Source organism: Vulpes lagopus, chromosome 18, assembly GCF_018345385.1.
Source record: "Vulpes lagopus strain Blue_001 chromosome 18, ASM1834538v1, whole genome shotgun sequence".
NCBI lineage: Eukaryota > Metazoa > Chordata > Mammalia > Carnivora > Canidae > Vulpes > Vulpes lagopus.
In genome coordinates, this window is record NC_054841.1 from 17,099,676 (window position 1) to 17,117,949 (window position 18,274).

General features: G+C 47.7%; 1 protein-coding gene across 9 annotated transcripts in view; it reads left to right on the top strand.

Moving 5' to 3' along the window:
- The window catches only part of PTPRT (protein tyrosine phosphatase receptor type T), a 1,030,023-nt gene that overhangs the window by 314,785 nt on the left and 696,964 nt on the right, over positions 1-18,274 (top strand). The window lies entirely within an intron of this gene.

Sequence of the window (18,274 nt, forward strand, 5' to 3'; positions counted from 1 at the left end):
GAGCTGGAAGGAATCTAGAAACGATTCTATCCAACTTACACATCTAATAAATGAAGAACTGCAGGCAACACCTGCTATTTCATACAAGCTAGGCTCTAGAACTGGAAAATACTTCTGAGGCAGTTGAGTACAGCCTTGAAAATGAATTGGGTTTAATCCTTTGTCTTAGCTCTCCATGAACAAAGTCTGTCTCCAATTGCTTACCAGTCCTAGGGAGGGCACTTTGTGGTTGGAGTGTTGGGTGCCTGATTCAGATTCATCAGATTTTTAATGTTTAATTTCCCTGTGCCTGTAACTGTGGCCGCTAGGTCTTCTTTTCCTGTTACATATTTTTAATGGTATAGAAATCAAGTCTTAGCCTTAGGGTAAGTGACGTGCACAGGGCCACTAAGCGTAGCTGTAGAGGGTTGATAATGCCTGCTGCACAAGGTATGTTCAAGTTCTAACTCCCAGAACCTATGAATGTCATCTATTTGCGGGAGGGGGCAGGTTCTTTGTAGATGTACTTGAGTTAAGGATTTCAAGATGAGATCCTCCTGGATTTAGAATGGGCTCTCTATCCCATGATAGGTGTCTCTATAAGAGACAGAGGGAGTTCTGAAACACAGAGACTTTCAGAGAAGGCCACATGGAGGCAAGCAGACTGGAGTGATGTGGGCAGCAGAAGCTGGAAGAGGCCAGGGAGGATTGTCCCCTAGAGGCTTCACAGAGCATGCAGCCCTGCTGACACCTCCATTTCAGACTTCTGGCCTACAGAACTGGGGGAGAATGAATTTTCATCATCAGGAACCACCCACTTTGTGGTAATTTTTTAGGACAGCCCTGGGAAACTCCTGTATCTGGCTAGGATATGGTGGAAAGGGCTCAAAGCCAGGATCTGACTCAAGATTGGTTCTCTCTGTCCACCTCAGAGCGCCCCCCCCCTTTTAAGATTTTATTTATTCATGAGAGACAGAGAGACAAAGGCAGAGAGAGAAGCAGGCTCCCTGTAGAAGTAGGCAGCCCAATGTGGGACTTCATCCCGGGTCTCCAGGATCACGCCCTGAGCCCAAGGCAGATGCTTAACTGCTGAGCCACCCAGGTGTCCCTCTCAGAGCTCGTCTTGCCCAAAGGCCAGCAGGTCAGAAGCATCCACATGACCCGGGGCTTGTAATCACACCTGGTAGGAGAGTGCTGTGTGTCCCGCATACTCACTTTCAGTTCTGTTCACTTTCTCTGCCCAGCCTCCTACTTGATTTGGGGTCCTTGGAGCAAGAGTGAGAAGCAGTTAGTGATAATGGCACCAACCTCTCTTGTCTGGGCTTTTGCTTCAGCCTCTAAACCAATCAGCAGTGGTGACGTGCATCCCGCTGGTCTCCAGATGCTACTTATTGATAAGTAGTCCTAAGCTGGGACCCAAAGGCTGGAAACTACATTTTCTAGACTCTTTAGGCTGCAGGGTCCCTGTGGGATTCCACCAGTGAGAGATCTTTAAGGCACAAGAGCTAGGAAGCCACAAGCCTCCAGCAACTGAGGACAGGTATAGGTAGAGGTGTTGGCTGTCAGATATGGGGTCATGCCTGGGCTTGTTGAGTACCCCCTTTGGGGCCGTAGGCAGCCAGAATTAGAGATACTAGTCTTGCTGTGATCCCTATATTTAGGGGTTTCCTAAAGAGAACTTTCCTGATTACTATTCCCCCAGCCTTCTAATGGTTATGTAAAGGTCCAGTGTTACAAAAACTCTACCTGCTGGACATATTCAGCATGAACCCTCCTTTTCTGTTGGAGCCTTGACAAGAGACATTGATCTTCATGAGATGAGTATTTTATCATGTTTCATTTCTTCTTAAAAACAGCAGGGTGTAGCTTCACCGTTGGTGTAAGTGGTGAAGGAAAAACCCAGTCCTGAAAAGTGGATAAAGAATTGGGAGACACAGGGCAGCCCCGGTGGCACAGTGGTTTGGCGCCGCCTGCAGCCTGGGGTGTGATCCTGGAGACCCCGGATCGTGTCCCACTTCGGGCTCCCTGCATGGAGCCTGCTTCTCCCTCTGCCTGTGTCTCTGCCTCTCTCTGTGTCTATGAATAAATAAATAAAATCTTAAAAAAAAAAGGGAGACACATATTTGGAGTGAGCCAGAGGGCAGGAAGGAGAGCCCAGGGCCTGGCAATGCTACTCTGGCTGCTCAGAGTCCAGGGTGGAAATAAATGCTAAGGTACTTTAGGAATCTGACCTCTTGCACCTTCCCAAAACAATTCCCATGAGCACTGCACCAAAGGCAAAGGCTATAGCAAGTAAGACAGGGCATCTCTTTGACAGAATCTGGGAGAATCATCCCCCAACTCTAAGGCTACATGAATGGTCAAGAAAAACATTAAGAGGGGGCTCCTGGGTGACTCAGTTGGTTAAGCATCAGACTCTTGGTTTTGACTTAGGTCCTGATCTTAGGGTTGTGAGATCAAGCCTCATGTTGGAACCTGCTTAAGATCCTCTCTCTCTCTCTCTTCCTCCCTCCCTCCCTCCCTCCCTTCACCCCCGCCCCCCTCACTCTTTCTAAAAACACAAACATTAAATCAGGTACTTTAGGTTGTGCCTTCAGCAAAAGTGAGATGGGGCTTTAATTCTTCTGTATCTGTGTAGTAGAACCTAAAATGGGACAGACATCCCTTTATAGCATGGACTGGACTTTCTCAAAGTTCTGTTGTTTTCCTCCTACCCTTTCTTTTTAAGTCTTGCTGGAGGCTGAAACTCACAAATACAACAAGGCAAAAATTAGCAGGGAAGTTATGGTGGCAAGTTGCTTCTTGAAAGGTGTAGTTTTCATGAGTAGAGTGCCCTAGGTGGGTTGGGATGCTTCTCTGGATGGGGGTTTTTCATGTGTACCATCTGTTCATAGGGTCCGAGAATCACAGTAAATGTAGGAGCTCATCTGACCACCATCCTCCTGAATCTAATCACAGCTCATAATAATAACAGCTAACATTTATTGAGAGCTTAATATTTGCTGGTCACTCTTCTAAGTCAGGTCTGCAAACTATAGCCCAAGGGCTGGCTCTGCCACCTGTTTTTGTCAAGTTATATTAGAGCACGGCCTCATTCATTTATTGTCTGTGGTTCCTGTCATGCTCCAACAGTAGGGTCAAGTTATTGTGACAAAGACCACATGGCCTGCAAAACATAAAATCTTGCTTATCGGGCCTTGTATGGGAAAAGCTGGCCAGTCTCTTTTCTGAGAGAGTACATAAATTAACTGAGTACTGGTGATGATCTTGGGAGGCTGGCACTTTCATTGCCCCAATTTCACAGATTGGGAAATTAAAATATGGTGGAGTCTGATTTGCCTAATGATGCCCTGTAGGCAATGGCAGACCTGGGGTTGGCCTGCAGAGGGTCAGAGTCCAGGGCCTGCATCCTTATTGTCCTACTGTGCTCCCAAACACAGATCGACTGCACAAAAGAATCTTCTGGACACTGGGAATTGGGGTGGGAAATGTGCTAGTCTAGCTGCTTCCCAAGCAGGGGCTATCCAAGCCGGGGCCTCTGACAGGCAAGGGACCAGCTCGCCGTCCTTGTTCCGTCTCCAGCAAAGTGTGAGAAGCATGAATCTGTGCTGTTCAGAAAGGCGTAGCTTGAGCCTCAGGAGAGGTAGGTAGTTGCAGCCTCGTGACCTACGCTGTAAAAATGACGCAGTATCAGAAATGCATGGGCTCAGAAAATAAACCATTCATAGGTTCTTCCTGGGGAAATAATCACTGAAAAGGCACTTCAGAGCATGGAAAGATGAGCTAAAAATCAGGGACTCAAAATGAGGAAATTGTAGGATGAAAGGCTGCCGAGCATCCCTGGGGGGCCATCTCCAGAAGTCCTATTCAACTTGTTCCAAGGCTCTCGAGGAGAATTTCCATCTCGGCAAACTGTCTCTGATTAAGTATCTTGACTGTTTGGTTCACAGCTGTATTCCCAGGGCCGACAACACTGCCTCGCGCACCACCCGCTCGATAGACATTTGTTGTAGAACAAACTGGCGACATCGGTGAACGGGCAGCTCCGTGGAAGGGATCTTGTGCCTTTCCCCGTGGCCTCTTAGGTGGAGCTTCGGTGCAGACAAGCTCCCTGTAAGCTGTGATCTCTCATTAAGCCTCTCCTTCAGGAGGGGTTTGCCAAGGGACGTCCCACACCTGACCAAATGCCACAATTCCACAGGAAGCAACTAACCCGTGCCAGGAAGTGTGACCAGAAGGACGCACCTCAGGGTGTTGCTGTGGTTGTCTTTCTGTAGTGGGTGATTTTCCCACTTTGTTCTACCCTCCTCTTTTGTTCTGTTTCCTCTAGGTATCACTTTGAATGGAAAACAATACCACAGCACATCTCCAAATTCGATGCTGGATTATTTCTAAGCGACTATCGTAGACTCCTCTTTGGGCTCTGAGCCACAGCAAGGCTCTGGGAAGCTTGTTCTAGGTAGAATTATACCTGCCCGCCCGCATTCACATGTTGAAGTTCTAAACACCCCCCCCACCCCCACCTCCCAGAATATGACCTTATGTGGAAATGAGGCCGCTGCAGATGTAATGAGTTAAGACGAGCTCTACTGGAGTAGGTGAGCCTCTAATCTAATTAGTCTGCTGTCTTTATAGAGAGGAAATTTGGAGTCAGATGCACATAACAGGCAAAATGCCATGTGACTCTGAAGGTGGAGATTGAGATGCGGCTTCGACAGGCAAGGTATAGTGAAGATCGCCGCCAGAGCACCAGAAGCTAGGCAAGAGCCGTGGTGGCATGGATTCTTCCTGCCAGCCCTCAGAAGGAACCAGCCCGGCCAACACTTTGATCTCAGACTTCAGCTTTCAGGACTATGAGACTGGAAATTTCCACTGTTGGAGCCACTCTGTGGCAACTTTGTTACTACAGCCCCAGCAAAGGAACCCCGAACTCAAGGCCCCCATTCCTAGAGCCCCGCTTGGCTTCCTTGTGTCAGCTGTGCTTCTTGCTTCTCGATCTTTCCATCTGTGTCCAGGTTCCACGGGGGAGTCGGGGCCGAGCCGGGGTGGAGCTGACAGGGTCATTCTCATTGGCAGCGTGGAGTATGGAATCTGCTGGACTGCAGGGGGTGGACCGCTGTGGTGGGAAGGGGAACCAGGGGAGAGGGCCTTTTGCATTGTGGTCAAGGAGTGCAAAGTCCAAAGTGGAGTCTGGTGGGAAAAGCAGGACCAGGGAGGGGAGTCCCGGAGCTGGTCTGGGGAGAAGTGTAAGCCCAGTAGGAAATCGGACTGCAGCTGACAGGGTTGGAAATAGGCTGAGAAGGGAACAATGAGAGGAAAGTGACTAGTGGGGCTGAAGGCCTCAAAGAATATCAAGGGGTTTGGGGGTGTGATTTCAGGGTGCTCCAGTTGATAGTCATAGGGACATCCTCCCTGGGATCTACCCTATCCTGCTGGTTTGTAGGACCACCCATCTCATTCTCTGTTGTATCCAGAGATCTACAAGAGGCCTCAGGGTGCTGCCATTGTTGCTGACTGGGCAGCAGCTGCCCCAGCTTATGTTTACGTAGATCTCACGATGTGTTGGACACTGTTCTAAGCACTTAACTTCCATAAACACATCAAGTTCTCGTAAGCAAATCTACGAGGCAGGTACCATTAGTACCGTCACCACTCTCATTTTATGGCTCAGAGAGGTTGAGTAACTTCCCCCAGGCCACACAGCTGGTAGCTGGGAGAGCTGGGATTTGATATAGCAATCGGGACCCAGAGTTTATGTTCTTATCTTCTAGTATTCCACTGTCCCTGCAGAAGAAAAGAGATAAGAAATGACCCTAGTCATGCTGGCTGAGTTACTTGGCCTCTCTTTGCCCTCATTCTCACATCAAAAAAGGAAATAGCTTTTCCCATCTTAGACGAAAGAAATACCTTTACATTAAAAAAAAAATGCTGTCAGGATTAATTGGATAACAGCTGTCAAGTTCTTGTATCTCCTTAGAGGATGGTGAAAGAGGAGGAATAATTATTGTGCTGTTTTCTATGCAGACCCTAGTACGTTTGGGGGAGTCAGTAAGTGGCTAATGATATTCTCGGTAATTGGCAATGATTGAAGGGGGGTTTCAGAGGAGAGGCCTTGCTGAGGTGGGGTAGCAGAGAGAACCTTCATGGTTGATGGTCAGTGGCTAGAGCCCTTCTCCTGAGAGGCGGGCAGCGTGTGGCGCAGGGTTGGAGGGAACCCCCTTCAAGCCGGTTAGCATCAGTGCCTGCCCCAGAGGGCAGAGAGGGAGAGAGAGGTGCCACTGCCTGTCAGGTTGGCCCAGGTTTATGGAGCTCAGGCCCTCGAGGGCTGGCACTTAGAGACCCCAGTTAGACCGGTGGTTCTCAAAGTCTGGCCTGTGGATCAGCTGCCTCAGTTTCTCTTGGAAACTTGTTAGATGCACAAATTCTTAGCTCCACCCCAAACCTACTGGAGGTGGGATCCAGCAGTCTTTCAGTGAGCTTTCCATGTGATTTCTGAGGCGTGCTGCAAGCTGAGAACCACTGTTTCAGAAGCAAATAGTACTGACCGTGGAGTCAGATGCACCTACATTGGACTCTTGGCACTGCCACCTGTTGGCTGTGTGACTTTGAGCAAGTCACTGCAAACCTCTCTGTATATCAAGTTCTTGGTCTATAAAACAAGGGTGGGGGGCTAGGGTGAGAGGTGGTCTGTAAGGCACCTGCTCTGTATCTACAGTTCCTTTTCCTATCTCCACAGGTTAGAGACTGTCTTTGTCTTGCCTCTTGGTTTCGAAATGGGCAATTTCATCTGTGGGGAACATTTTTGCTGCTCCTTCTCTACCTGTCTGGCTCCTGAATAACATAGAATTTATTTGCTCTAGAAAGTGGTTATTTTTTCTTTCTCTTTTTATACCTCCCCCAAATCAAGTCTGGGTTAGATATCTCTCCAAATACGTGCCCTTGTCACAGACCTACGTTGTCCTAACTGCCTCTTACTTGTGTATAGTCTGTACCAGGGCAGAAACCATCGTGCTGACTGCTGTTTTTCTGGGTGCCGGATACCTAGCGGGTGCATGAGTAGTATCTGAGGTTAGAACCGGTTTCGTTCCGTTTATAAAGAGCTTGGATAGCAGACGTTGGAGGGAACCAGCAGAGGGCTTAGCCTTCATGCATGCATCCACGTGGAGGAAACAGAGGCAGAGAGATTCTTGAGAGCTGACTTAGAGATGCAGCAGCAGGGAGGACAGGTGGAGACAGTAAGCCCCAGTGGCAGAGGATTGGAGGGGAGGGTGCTGTGGAATTAGGTTATGGAAACCTCTAGCACATCTCTCATAGTGACATTAGCATAATACCCTTACTCAGACAACTGGTCTGCCAGCAGAGAGCAAAATAACGTGCTGGCATCTAGCCTGAATTCCACGACGAGAAGTCTCTCCTGGCACCACCAGGGCAGGCATTTTGCGGGGCCCGGAGGAGCTCTTAACCTTTGTTTATATATTTATTTATGATGGACAGGGTTAAGGACCTCCTTGAGAAATAGATGGACGCTCTCTCCAGAAAAAAAGGCACAGAACTGCAAACCTTCCCCACTGTTGACCTTGCCACTCAGTGGGGACGTGATGGGGTTGTCGTCAGAACTGGACCCCGTCATTCTGGGGGCAGGTAAAAGTGGCCGGTGAGGAGAAGGTAGGCTTGAATACTTCATGTTTCTCCGAGCCCTGGTATTTTAAAGCTGGGGAAATAATAGCAGTGACCCAATTTAGGAACGTGAAGGCAAGACAGCACTATTTTAACAGGCTTAGTCATCTCTTCGCTTTGCTTTTTTTTTTCCCCTCCACTTCCATTTGTGTCTTTTCCCATTGCAAATATACGAGGTAATAATCCCGTATTTTCCATGGAGCATGGCAAACATGCTATATATAAGACACAGTTGAACATTCTGTGAGTGTAATTGGAGCATAAATGTAACTAATCAAAATATTATCATGCCAATGGATGTGTGAAGAGTTTGGAGATTTTAAAAAAATATATATTTTAGTTCCATGTCATTTCAATTTAAGAGATTTAGAGCTGCAGAAGCAAAGGACTCAGCCCAATGAATGTCAGGAACAATTTGGGGTCTGACAATGTTACAGGCAGCCCTGTTGTTCTCTTTACTCTTAATATGGCAGCAGCCTGACAACTGATTTCCTTTTTGTTCTTTCCTCCCACTCTTTGCCCCTCTGTGCCCTGCTCCCAGGGCACAGCCAGCTAACCCCAGGGAGCATGCTATCCCTCCTTGCCTCCAAACATGACACCCTCCTGCTTGTGTGCAGGAGCCCGAGAGCTGAATGATGAGTAGTTTGAATCTTGGCTCTGCTACTAGCTGTGTGGCTTTGGGAGACTTACCTAATCTCTCTGTGCTCCAGTTTTTTCACTTATATGAGAAGGGTGATAACAGCAGCTACCGACAGGGCTGGTATTAGAATTGAATGCATCTAAGTAACATGTGAGAGTGTGTGTTTACTGCTGCTGTTATTATTATTAATTAGCTGGTGTGATTGAGGGAAGGGAACTCTTGTGGGAACATGAAAACATCACTGTGTTTCCCAGAAAAAAGACCCAAGGAAAAGGGTCTCTCCTTCTTTACCCCCCACTGTAGAAGGAGCCTAGATAGAAAATCCCAGCCAGTCCTGGGTCCTTGCCTACCACTAACTAGTCCTGTGACTGTAAAACTTTGGAACCATAGGCTTCACTAGCTGTACACCTCTGATGAAGGTGTGAAGACATGGAGAGCAAATTCTTGGCTTTCAGGCTCCCAGAGGCACTGTGTGACTGGAACCAGGAACGCAGGAGAGGGGTGGGAGTCTGAAGGGAGAGGTGCATTATCTGCCCTTCAGTTCTATCTTGACCTTCCCCAAAGCGTTGTGATAATTTCCCACAGCGAAGACCAGTTGGAACAAGCCTTAAGTCTCACCCACCATTCATGTAGCAGAGTTCTCATTGGGTCACACATCAGGTTCCATTGTCTTCTTGATGATAATGTTTATTTTTCCTGCTGGGATGCTGAGCTCTGCTGAGATGCTGGAGGAGGTGAGCTATGAGGTGGTAAAGCGGATAGCCTAGGTCTTGGGGTGCCCCAAAGGGTTTTATGTGGGTCTATTCTCATCACAAGATCATGGTAAGGTCTAGAAGCCTTGGGTATAAGGCTTTTGTTTCTGTTTGGGGAGTGAAAGGGATGAGAGGTAACGAAGGGGTGGCACACGGCTTCCATTTTATTCTGCTTTGTTGCCATCTTTCTCCCATCATCCCCTTTCTCGCTGCTCAGTTTTCTTTTCCTCACTTGTATTTCCCTGATTCACTCTCTCCCTCTCACCCTGTCTCCCTCCCTCACTCCTCCTCCCTCATCTTCTCTGCTGTGTCCTCCTCTGCTTTCTTCTTCTTTCCCCCCTCCTCTCCCTCCTTTGCTACTCTTTCTCTCTCCTTCTCCATTTTCATCCTTTTCTCAGGAATGGGGAAGGAATGCAGGCAGCCCATGTGCCCAGTCTCTGGGGAGACACGTCCATGGTAGACCCTCTTCCAGCAGCACCTTCACATCCAATTGCCTGGGTTTAATTCCATTTTAAAACCACACCATCCATACCTACATGGGTTATCAGATAGCTGTTTCTTGGAAAATTGCCTTAACAAATTTGCATATGAAATGTGTAAACCCCAACTTATTGGTCTGAATGAATGATTACAGAAATAGTTATTACTGGTTCACACAGATTGACTTTGACAAAATGTTCACAATGCTCGATTCATTTGAAACTTCAGGAGGTATTTCTTGTTTTAAATAGATATTATGTATCTATTAAGCTGTAATTAATCCCTCCTCCCTATTTTCTGGTGTATTAGAAAAGAAGCAAATTTCTTTCTTTTTTTTTTGACACATGATAATTGGGTTGCTTTCATTGATAATATGGATGATGTTGAATAATATGTTTGTTCTTCTGGCTATTTTAAGCTGTCGTGTTTACAAATGGCTTAATGACAGTATTCTTGATAGCGCTGATAGAAATGTGCTTCCCTTCCACCTGCATTTTCTTTAGAGTGCATTGTGTCTTTGGATGGGTTGGTGTCTCCTGCTCTTTAGATTGTGACCAGATAGCCAAACATCAGCATTCTGGTCTTCTAAAAGTAGCCTTGTCCAGAATAGATGTAATAGAGCTATGTATAGAGTCAGCAGTGTGGGAATAAGCATCCTCTGGGCATTAGTGAAAGCCACCAAGCGTAAGTGGCATTTAAATAGTTTGGTGAAGGGTCATGGCTGAGCCGGGCTGAGTGGATTTCAGGAATAGCCTCATTTGAGCAAAACCCAGAAGCTGGGAAATCTGTAGCATGTATTAGTTTCCTGTTGTTGCTATAACAAATCATGGCAACTTCAGTGGCTAACACAGATTTTTTTATTATTATTATTGTATCGTTCAGGCAGTCCAAAATTCTAAATGGGTTGCACTGGACAAAAATCAAGGTGTCCACGGGTCTCTACTCCTTCCTGGAAGGCCCTAGGGGGTGGTCTGTATTCTTGCCTTTTCTGAAAAATTCCTCCTGCATTGCTTGGCTCATGGCTCCTCCCTTCATCTTCATGCCAGCAGTATAGCATCTTCAAATCCCTCTCTGATTCTGCCTCTTCTGTCTCTCTTGTTCAGAATAAGCCACCTCCATCATAGGGTCATCTGCTTGGCAACCTTACTTTCACCTGCCACTTTAATTCCCCTTTGCCATGTTAAGGTACTGTTTTCACAGGTTCTGGAGACCAGAGTGTGGACATCTTTGAGAGGCTGTTACTCTGCCCACCATGGAGTGGATGAGTGCTGTGTAGGTGGAAGTCTTTCTCTTCCTCAGTGTTCCTGGCTTTAAAACAGTGATAGCATGGCACCACCTCCCGGGGGTGCTAAAAGATGCTTAGATCAGTGCCTGGCATACACTGAGTTCTCAAGTTTAGTAGTAACATTCAGTGTAAATTGCATCAGGCACAGTGACATCTGCTACTGGCCGTTCATTATTAACATCACCATTTAATGTCATGTGCAGTTTTTCACTTAAGATTTAGTGACAACAGAAAAGTTCAACGTGTAGCTTTCATTACCCCATTTTCTAGATGAGAACATTGAGGCCCAGTGAGTTTTATTGACTTGCTCAAAGTGACACGACTAAGAAAACAACAGGAGTGGTACTGAAAGCCAGCTCTCCTGACTGCAGATCCAGCCCTTGCTCTGTGCCATCACAGCTGCCTTGGCTCCGGGCAGCATGTGGGTCCCTGCTGCCATCCACTCCGTTCACATAGGTGCTGACACTGGAAGCTGGCGGGGCCACCTGTCTGCAGGGACAACTCTGAGCGCTTGGAGCTCCAGGCCCTCAGCTGCCAGTCGCCTGAGCACACTCATGTAATCTTAATGAACAATGTGCAAAGCCATTAAAAACTCAATTAGGGCTTTCTTTTTACTGCCGACGTGAGGAAATGCAATCCTGAGGTGCTCATGTGTAAACACAATAGCCGCCATCTGCTATGGAGAAGCGGTTTGCCTCCAAAAAGGGGATCTGTGTTGCAGACACATCAATAACGGGGCGCGTATCAAGGCATTATTATGCACGGAGGGGAAAAATGCAAAATTTATGGCCAGCCAGAGAGTACTTCCTGTTTTAATTCCACAGTTTTCGGCACTATGTATAATAACTATGAGGATACTGATGCTGTTTTATGTTCCTTATCACGTCAGTGGATTTTTTGGGGGGGGTGGAAAGGAGAAGGGAAAAGAACATATTTACGGTCTTCCTCTTTCTTGTTTCTGACTGATCTTGGCATAATGACTGGCTTATTTTTGATCTCTGGGAAACTGACAGCCCCGGGATGGTATTAATTAAGCCAACCTGTTGATCAAAGAGGGCCCCACCAAGCTGCTTGTGGATGAGGGCTCTCAAGCCTTAACAATCTCTGAAACAGCAGCGCTGGGCTCCACTCAGATACGGCTTCCTTCCTTTTGCGGAGGATGTGGCCAGACCTCCGTAAGATGGATATGGAGGGAGCTGTGGATCCCACTCTCCTGCAAGACACTGTGCTTGTGTTGCTGCATGTTCTGGCTGCCAGTGTGTGGGCCTTTGCACATGCTGTTCCCTCTGTTTGAAATGCTGTCCCAAATTACCACCGGGCACACATCCATGAAAGGAATCCCGACAGGGAAAGAGGAGAGGCTCACATGACCTTAATGGGGAGAATTTAAGCCACATACCTTCTAGGATCTCTTCACATCCAGTGATCTACACTAACATATCCCTGAGGATATTCCCGGGATGGGGTGCTAGAAGGGAGAGAACTGAGCCCCATACCATTAGGATATGAGCCTACTCAGGTATGTCCTACAGACTGCAGGGGGCCTCTTGCAAGGAGTGGCTTCAAGGCCACAGTGGAGGAGAAAATCTGTCCCAGAGGATGATGCCAAGTGCAATATAGGGGGGCAGTGGTGCTGGGTGAGCCTGCACCTTGATGGAGGAAGGAGGGAAAAAAGCCATGTATGTTTGCAGAAAGAGTTCTCTCTTGAACCTTATTGACTTCAGGGCCAAAGCAGTTGTATTGAGTCCCCCAAGTGTGTGCCTCAGCAGAGAGACTGGCAAGGATCTGCTCATCTCTGAGAAACCACAGGTGACAGCGAGGGCCACTCAAGAGGTCTGTGCTTGGAAGTGGAGTGAGGACAGGGGCACTGGCATTGTCCATTCAGCTGGCAGGGAGCATGTCCCTTGAGGGCTTTCAGCAAGCCATGGGGAGGACTGTTAGGAGCCCGAGCTCATGCAGGTGCATGTGAGGTGTAAAGCTAGCCAGACTCCACTGTCAGGGTTCACGATGTGCTCACTCCCTCTGTAAGTTTCACAACCTCACATGCTTCACACATCTGTGTAGCCTGGAAGATGCCCTGACCTGCCTGGCCGAGTTCATCACCCTTTTCCATGCCATGTAATTATGTCTGTGCTCTACTCCAGAGCTGTCCTTTGGGGTATATGAGATGGGATCCTGTTTGGTCTGCTGTGATTTTGCTGCCTGTGCCGCTCAGAGGCACCATCGTCCACTGCTGCCACCCTCCCTGTAACATAGTGAGCTCTCTCAGTCTGGTCCACTGAGCCAGGGCTCATTTAGTCACTTGTTTCTGGTTCAGAAATTGGAGTCAGGTACACCTGCTTGGTGGAACCCAGAATGTATGCCTGAGTCTTAGCCCGCAGAGCAGGCTGGAAGGGGGCATCTGGCCTTCTCTGTTTCTGGAGAGGAAAGGAGGCTCTGCTTCAAACTGGTTCCCTGAATATAGGGAGGGAGTTTGGATATTGGGTGGCCAAACCACAGGGACAGTTCCTACAGATCATCAGTCAGATTAACCTGGATTGGGGGGGCGGTGGTAACCACATGGTGGTGTCTGAGGAGCAGTGTGTGACCATGATGCTCATGCTGGCCAGTAGACCTGCTGAGTTTCTACTGCTGAAGGGTAGACCTTCCCTAGTTATATAGTCCCCAACCTTTCTCTGTCTCTCTGTCTCTCTCTCTTTGTACAGATTGAGAGTCAAATGATATGATCCTATTTTTTACTTTTTACCTCATGCTCCCCTTCTGAGACTTTGGTGATGCGAGGATCTGATGATTCAAGGAATCTTCCACACTCGCATAATAGCTCTCAGATTCCCCCAGTGTCCCCGACCCTTAGATGGTGTACCCCAAGCTGGCCTTGAATGAGTCTGTCATCCTTGTATCTCTCTGGTTCACTGGCTTGGGAATACATATGTGTTCATGTCAATGTAATGTCTGAAAACAGAATAGTGGTCCTCCAAAGATGACCATGTTCTCATTCCTGGAATCTGTACATATGTTACCTTATGTGGCAAAAGGGGTTTGCAGGTGTGGTTAAATTAAGGATATTACAACAAGGAGATTATTCTGATTGGCTGGGTGGATGCAGTGTGTAAGTCCTTATAAGAGGGAGACAGGAGGGTCAGAATCAGAAACAGGAGAGGTGACAGTAGAGCTTGAGGTTGGAGTGATGCCCTTTGTAGATGGGGGAAGGGGCCAGGAGCCAGGGAATGTGGGTAGCCTCTAAAGCTGGACGAGACAAGGAAGCAGATTATCTTTCGAAGCCTCTAGAATGAAAGAAACCCTACCAACACTTTGATTTTAGGCTTCTCCAGAACCATAAAAGAATAAATTTGCGTTCTATTAAGCCACTGAGTTTATGGTAATTAGTTACAGCAGCCATAAAACACTAACCCAGGATCTAAATCTTGTGTCCCCTGAGCCTTTCTACCTGCTTGACTGTCAGGCCTCTGTCTGCCCTTAGAAGGCTCTCCCTAGTTTGAGTAATAGGATCATTTGCTCTGGCTGTTTTTCATGTCCAAAGGAGCCCTTTCTGGACTCGTCCGGAAAGCCCACTATCACAAGCCATAGGAGAGTCTCAGCACAGCTGCTGCTGTGGGTGTCTCCCCAGGGTCTTCTCTTCCTTCCTGCTGGGTGTGCCACCTGCTGATCCTGACTTTTCACCCTGTCACCTGTCACGTAGACTCCTAGAGCAGCGCTGCTCATTCCTCCAGTTTTACCAACACATTCCTGAGCAGAACTCCCTCCTGCTGTATCTTTCTGGCCTGTGCCCTTCCTGCCTTTGTGAGTAGGCTGTGCTGGGAGTGGTGGGGTGGGCAGTCATCATTTTTTGTCTTCTAGGGTTTTTTTTTTTTTTTCTTTTAATCTTGTCTATCTCTCTGAGCCTTACAGCAAAACACATACCTTTCTGTCTAGTCTAAAGGTTGGGGCGTGCATAGCAAGTCACCTAGATAGACATGAGGGGCCAGGGTGATAGTGGTATTGTGACCTTGACCCCACCCAGCTCTGGCCCACCAAAGACAGGTGATCTTAATGAAGATCTGAGATATTTCTTGCGTTTTCAAGAATTCATGCTCAGAGTGCATTGTCTGTCTTTCTTTCTCTTTCTCTTTTTCTTTCTGTTTCTGTTTGCAGTAGGACGCTGCTCTTACTGATGTTCCTATTTGGCGTGTCTTGCAGCTTTGCCTAGTAACTATCGTTTTTCATCGTATCCCCTTAAATAATGGGACTTGGAGGAAGTAAGGGCTCTATAGGGGTGCCAAAAAAATAATGCTAGCTGTGGAAATGAAGTTCACAATTTCAATGGCTTAATAGCCCAATAACCATGTATTCCTTGTTTCCTTAAAGCCAAAATGAGTGTTCCTAATGGGTGGGTGGCCTTTCCTCATGGTCATGGTCATTCAGTGAACCAGGCTCCTTTTATTGGGTTCTTTTTTCTCTGGGAAGCCTATGCTTTCAGCTAGCTGGTAGATGAGAAAGACAATGGAGCAGTGATTCTCAAACCTTTTGTGTGTGTGTGTGTGTGTATGTGTGTGTGTGTGTGATTCTCAAACCTTAATGTGCATATGAATCACCAGGGGATCTTGATAAATTGCAAATTTGGATTTAGTAGACCTGCGGTGGGGCCTGAGATGCTGCATTTCTTACAAACTCCCAGGTGGTGCTGATTCTCTGTTCAGAGACCATCCTTTGAGAAACAAGATAGTGGAGCAAGAGCAATGGGGGTTGAGGTCAGGGGAGGGAGGTAGCTTTTATAAACCAAGCCTGAAAGTTTCATACTCAGGCCCCATTGACTAGAATCCAGTTGCATGACCCACCAACCTCTAAAAGGAGGCTGGGGAATGTGATCCAGCTGTGTGCCCAGAACCAAGAGGACAGGTCTGTTCATCAACCAGCAGTTTCTCCAAATGGAGGGTAGATGGAGGGCCAAACACTTTCACCAGCTCTGTCTTCGGGGAGTTGAAGCATCCTCTACCAACAGTCATCAGGGCAGCAAGATAAAGGGTAGCCCTAGACTCTTGGGAGTGGATAAAGGTTTTGTAGTTTTGCCTCCTCCGTGAGCTTGCTTCACCATTGGAACTGGGATGAAAAGAAGTAGGAGCCTGAGCTGGTGGAAGAGAAACCCTCCTGACTCTCGGTGCTGCAGATTCTAGGCAGCCTGTGTGGATTGCCAGGAGGGCAGGAGCTGCAATGTCCATGGGGCATGGTGGGATTCGGAGTGAAGAGAGCCCGGCACTGCTCGCTTTTCAGGCTGCCTTCTCTACACATAGCTGTGCCATACCTCTGTGGAAGGGGCAGTCACCCAAGCTTCATGGGGCTTGTGGGATCTCACTCATCTGTCCCCAGGAAACCTTCTGGAACCCTATGGGATGCAGATGAACACATACAAACACATACAAGTTCAGTCTTCTTTCTGTGCTCTCTCACGCAGGGATTCCTTCCTTGCTGCCTCACTGGGCAGGTTGTGATAATTACAGAGATTACATCTGACAAGGGACATCTCTCTACTTACCCTGTGTTACTGCCAGGCAGTAAACAAGGAAACTCTTGGAAACATGGAGGTGTGAGGGGAGATGTGCCTTTGCACTGCTTTCAGTGGCCCTTGTCCTAGGAGGCAGACGGTTTTCTGATTGGTGGGATGGTGAATGACTGGGAGCCTAGTGCTTGCTTCTTATTGCTCATTTTGAGGGTGAGCCTACCCAGGGGTCCTGTATGGCCATCCCTCGAGGATCTCTCTGACCCTAGGGATCTGGGTAGAGTCGGCAGGACAAAGTCCATAATCAGCCAGCTGCTGTGTGTGCTAGTATGGAGAAGAAAAGGCAGGAAGCCTCATTTGGCTTCAAGTCCAAGTTACTTTCCTAATCCAGTTCTGTGAATAATAAAATAGAGAGTTTTGAACTCCCCTCCCCTCCCCTCTCCTCCTCTCCCCCCTTCTCTCTCTCTCGTGTCTTTTTTCCTAAGATTTATTTGTTTGAGAGAGAGACTCTGAAGCAGACTCCACACTGAGCATAGATCCCGACACTAGGCTTGATCTCAGAACCCAGAGATCAAGAGCCAGATGCTTAACCAACTCAGCCACCCAGGTGCCCCCTGCCCTCCATGTCAATTTTTAAATTCATTCAGAACCCAGGGAGGATTGGCTACGAGTGCTTGGTACCCTCTAGAATCCCAACACGCAACAGATTGCCCGGCATTTACTAGCTTTAGTCTCCTGGGTGTTAGGGTGAATAAATGAGGCTGCTTCTCGAAGTGGCTCATCTTGATTGAGGATAAGCAGTCTTAAGGTTTCATCCTGAATGTAAGATTTTAGTGGTTAAAGTAAGATTTCAATGCAGTAGTGCTTTTCGAGGTGGGAATGTTCATCGCAGATCCCCTGAGTTTATCCACTGTGTTTTATGATGCAGTTTATTTCATAGCATCATAGGGCTTTAAGTCACAAGTTCAACCCTCACAGTTGGTGGCGGGATTTCCTTAGATTTCTTTCCCATTGTCCAGCCTCTGTTTAGCCACCTGTAGTGGCAGGGAACTCCCTCTGTCTCGGGGCCATTGTTAGAAGGCCCTTTGAATGGAAATAAGCCTCCTGTGGTTTTTTTCATAGGTCTGCCGCTCAGACACCTTTATCAATTAGCAGTTGCCACAGTCGTGCCGCCCAGCAAATGGAGAGGGAACTCGGGGGCAAACAGCAGTGAGCATTTGTTCTCATACTCCTGGGTCTGAGCATCGATTGTGGACTGGCAGATCTGAGTTGGGCTTATTGACCACACGGCTGTGCTCCTAGCTGCCCAGTGGGGATGGCTTGGTTCTTCAGCCCTGGCTGAGCTCCATTCTCCACCACACATGTCTGTTCTCCATCCTAAGCCGAAAGGGGCGGCGGCTACCTGGGGCACATTCTTCTCATGAAAGGTGGTGGTAGCACAAGAAGGCAAGCCCTCCTAGGCAAGCACATTTCAAGCCTCTGCTTGATTCATTCCGTTGACATCTTGTTGACCAAAGCAAGTGCAGCCCAAAGTCAAGGGATGGGGACACACCCTCTGCTTCTTCGGGGAGGCCCAGGACATGGATCCAGGGAGAACTAGAAGAACTAGAAACAACCATTAAATCTGTCAAAGCAACTCCAAAGATGCTCACTTCCTCTCTATGGGCTGGCAGCCTGCTTAGTGCTTGAAAAACAGTAGTCACATTTTCTGCAGAATAATAGTGTAAATGCCGAGTTGGAGAGAATCTAGGTTTCCTCCATCCCTTCCTGACTGTGTGGCCCAGGGCAAGTTACTCAGTCTTTAAATAAAATGAAAATACTCTACTTACCAGGGTCATTCTGAAGATGAAATTGAATAGTATATTAAAAAGACACCTAGCAAGTATTACCCTCCATTCCAGGCTGAATATCTTCTGGTTGGTTCTCACATTTCTTCAGAGTTTATACTACTTTTTATATGCCCTCCT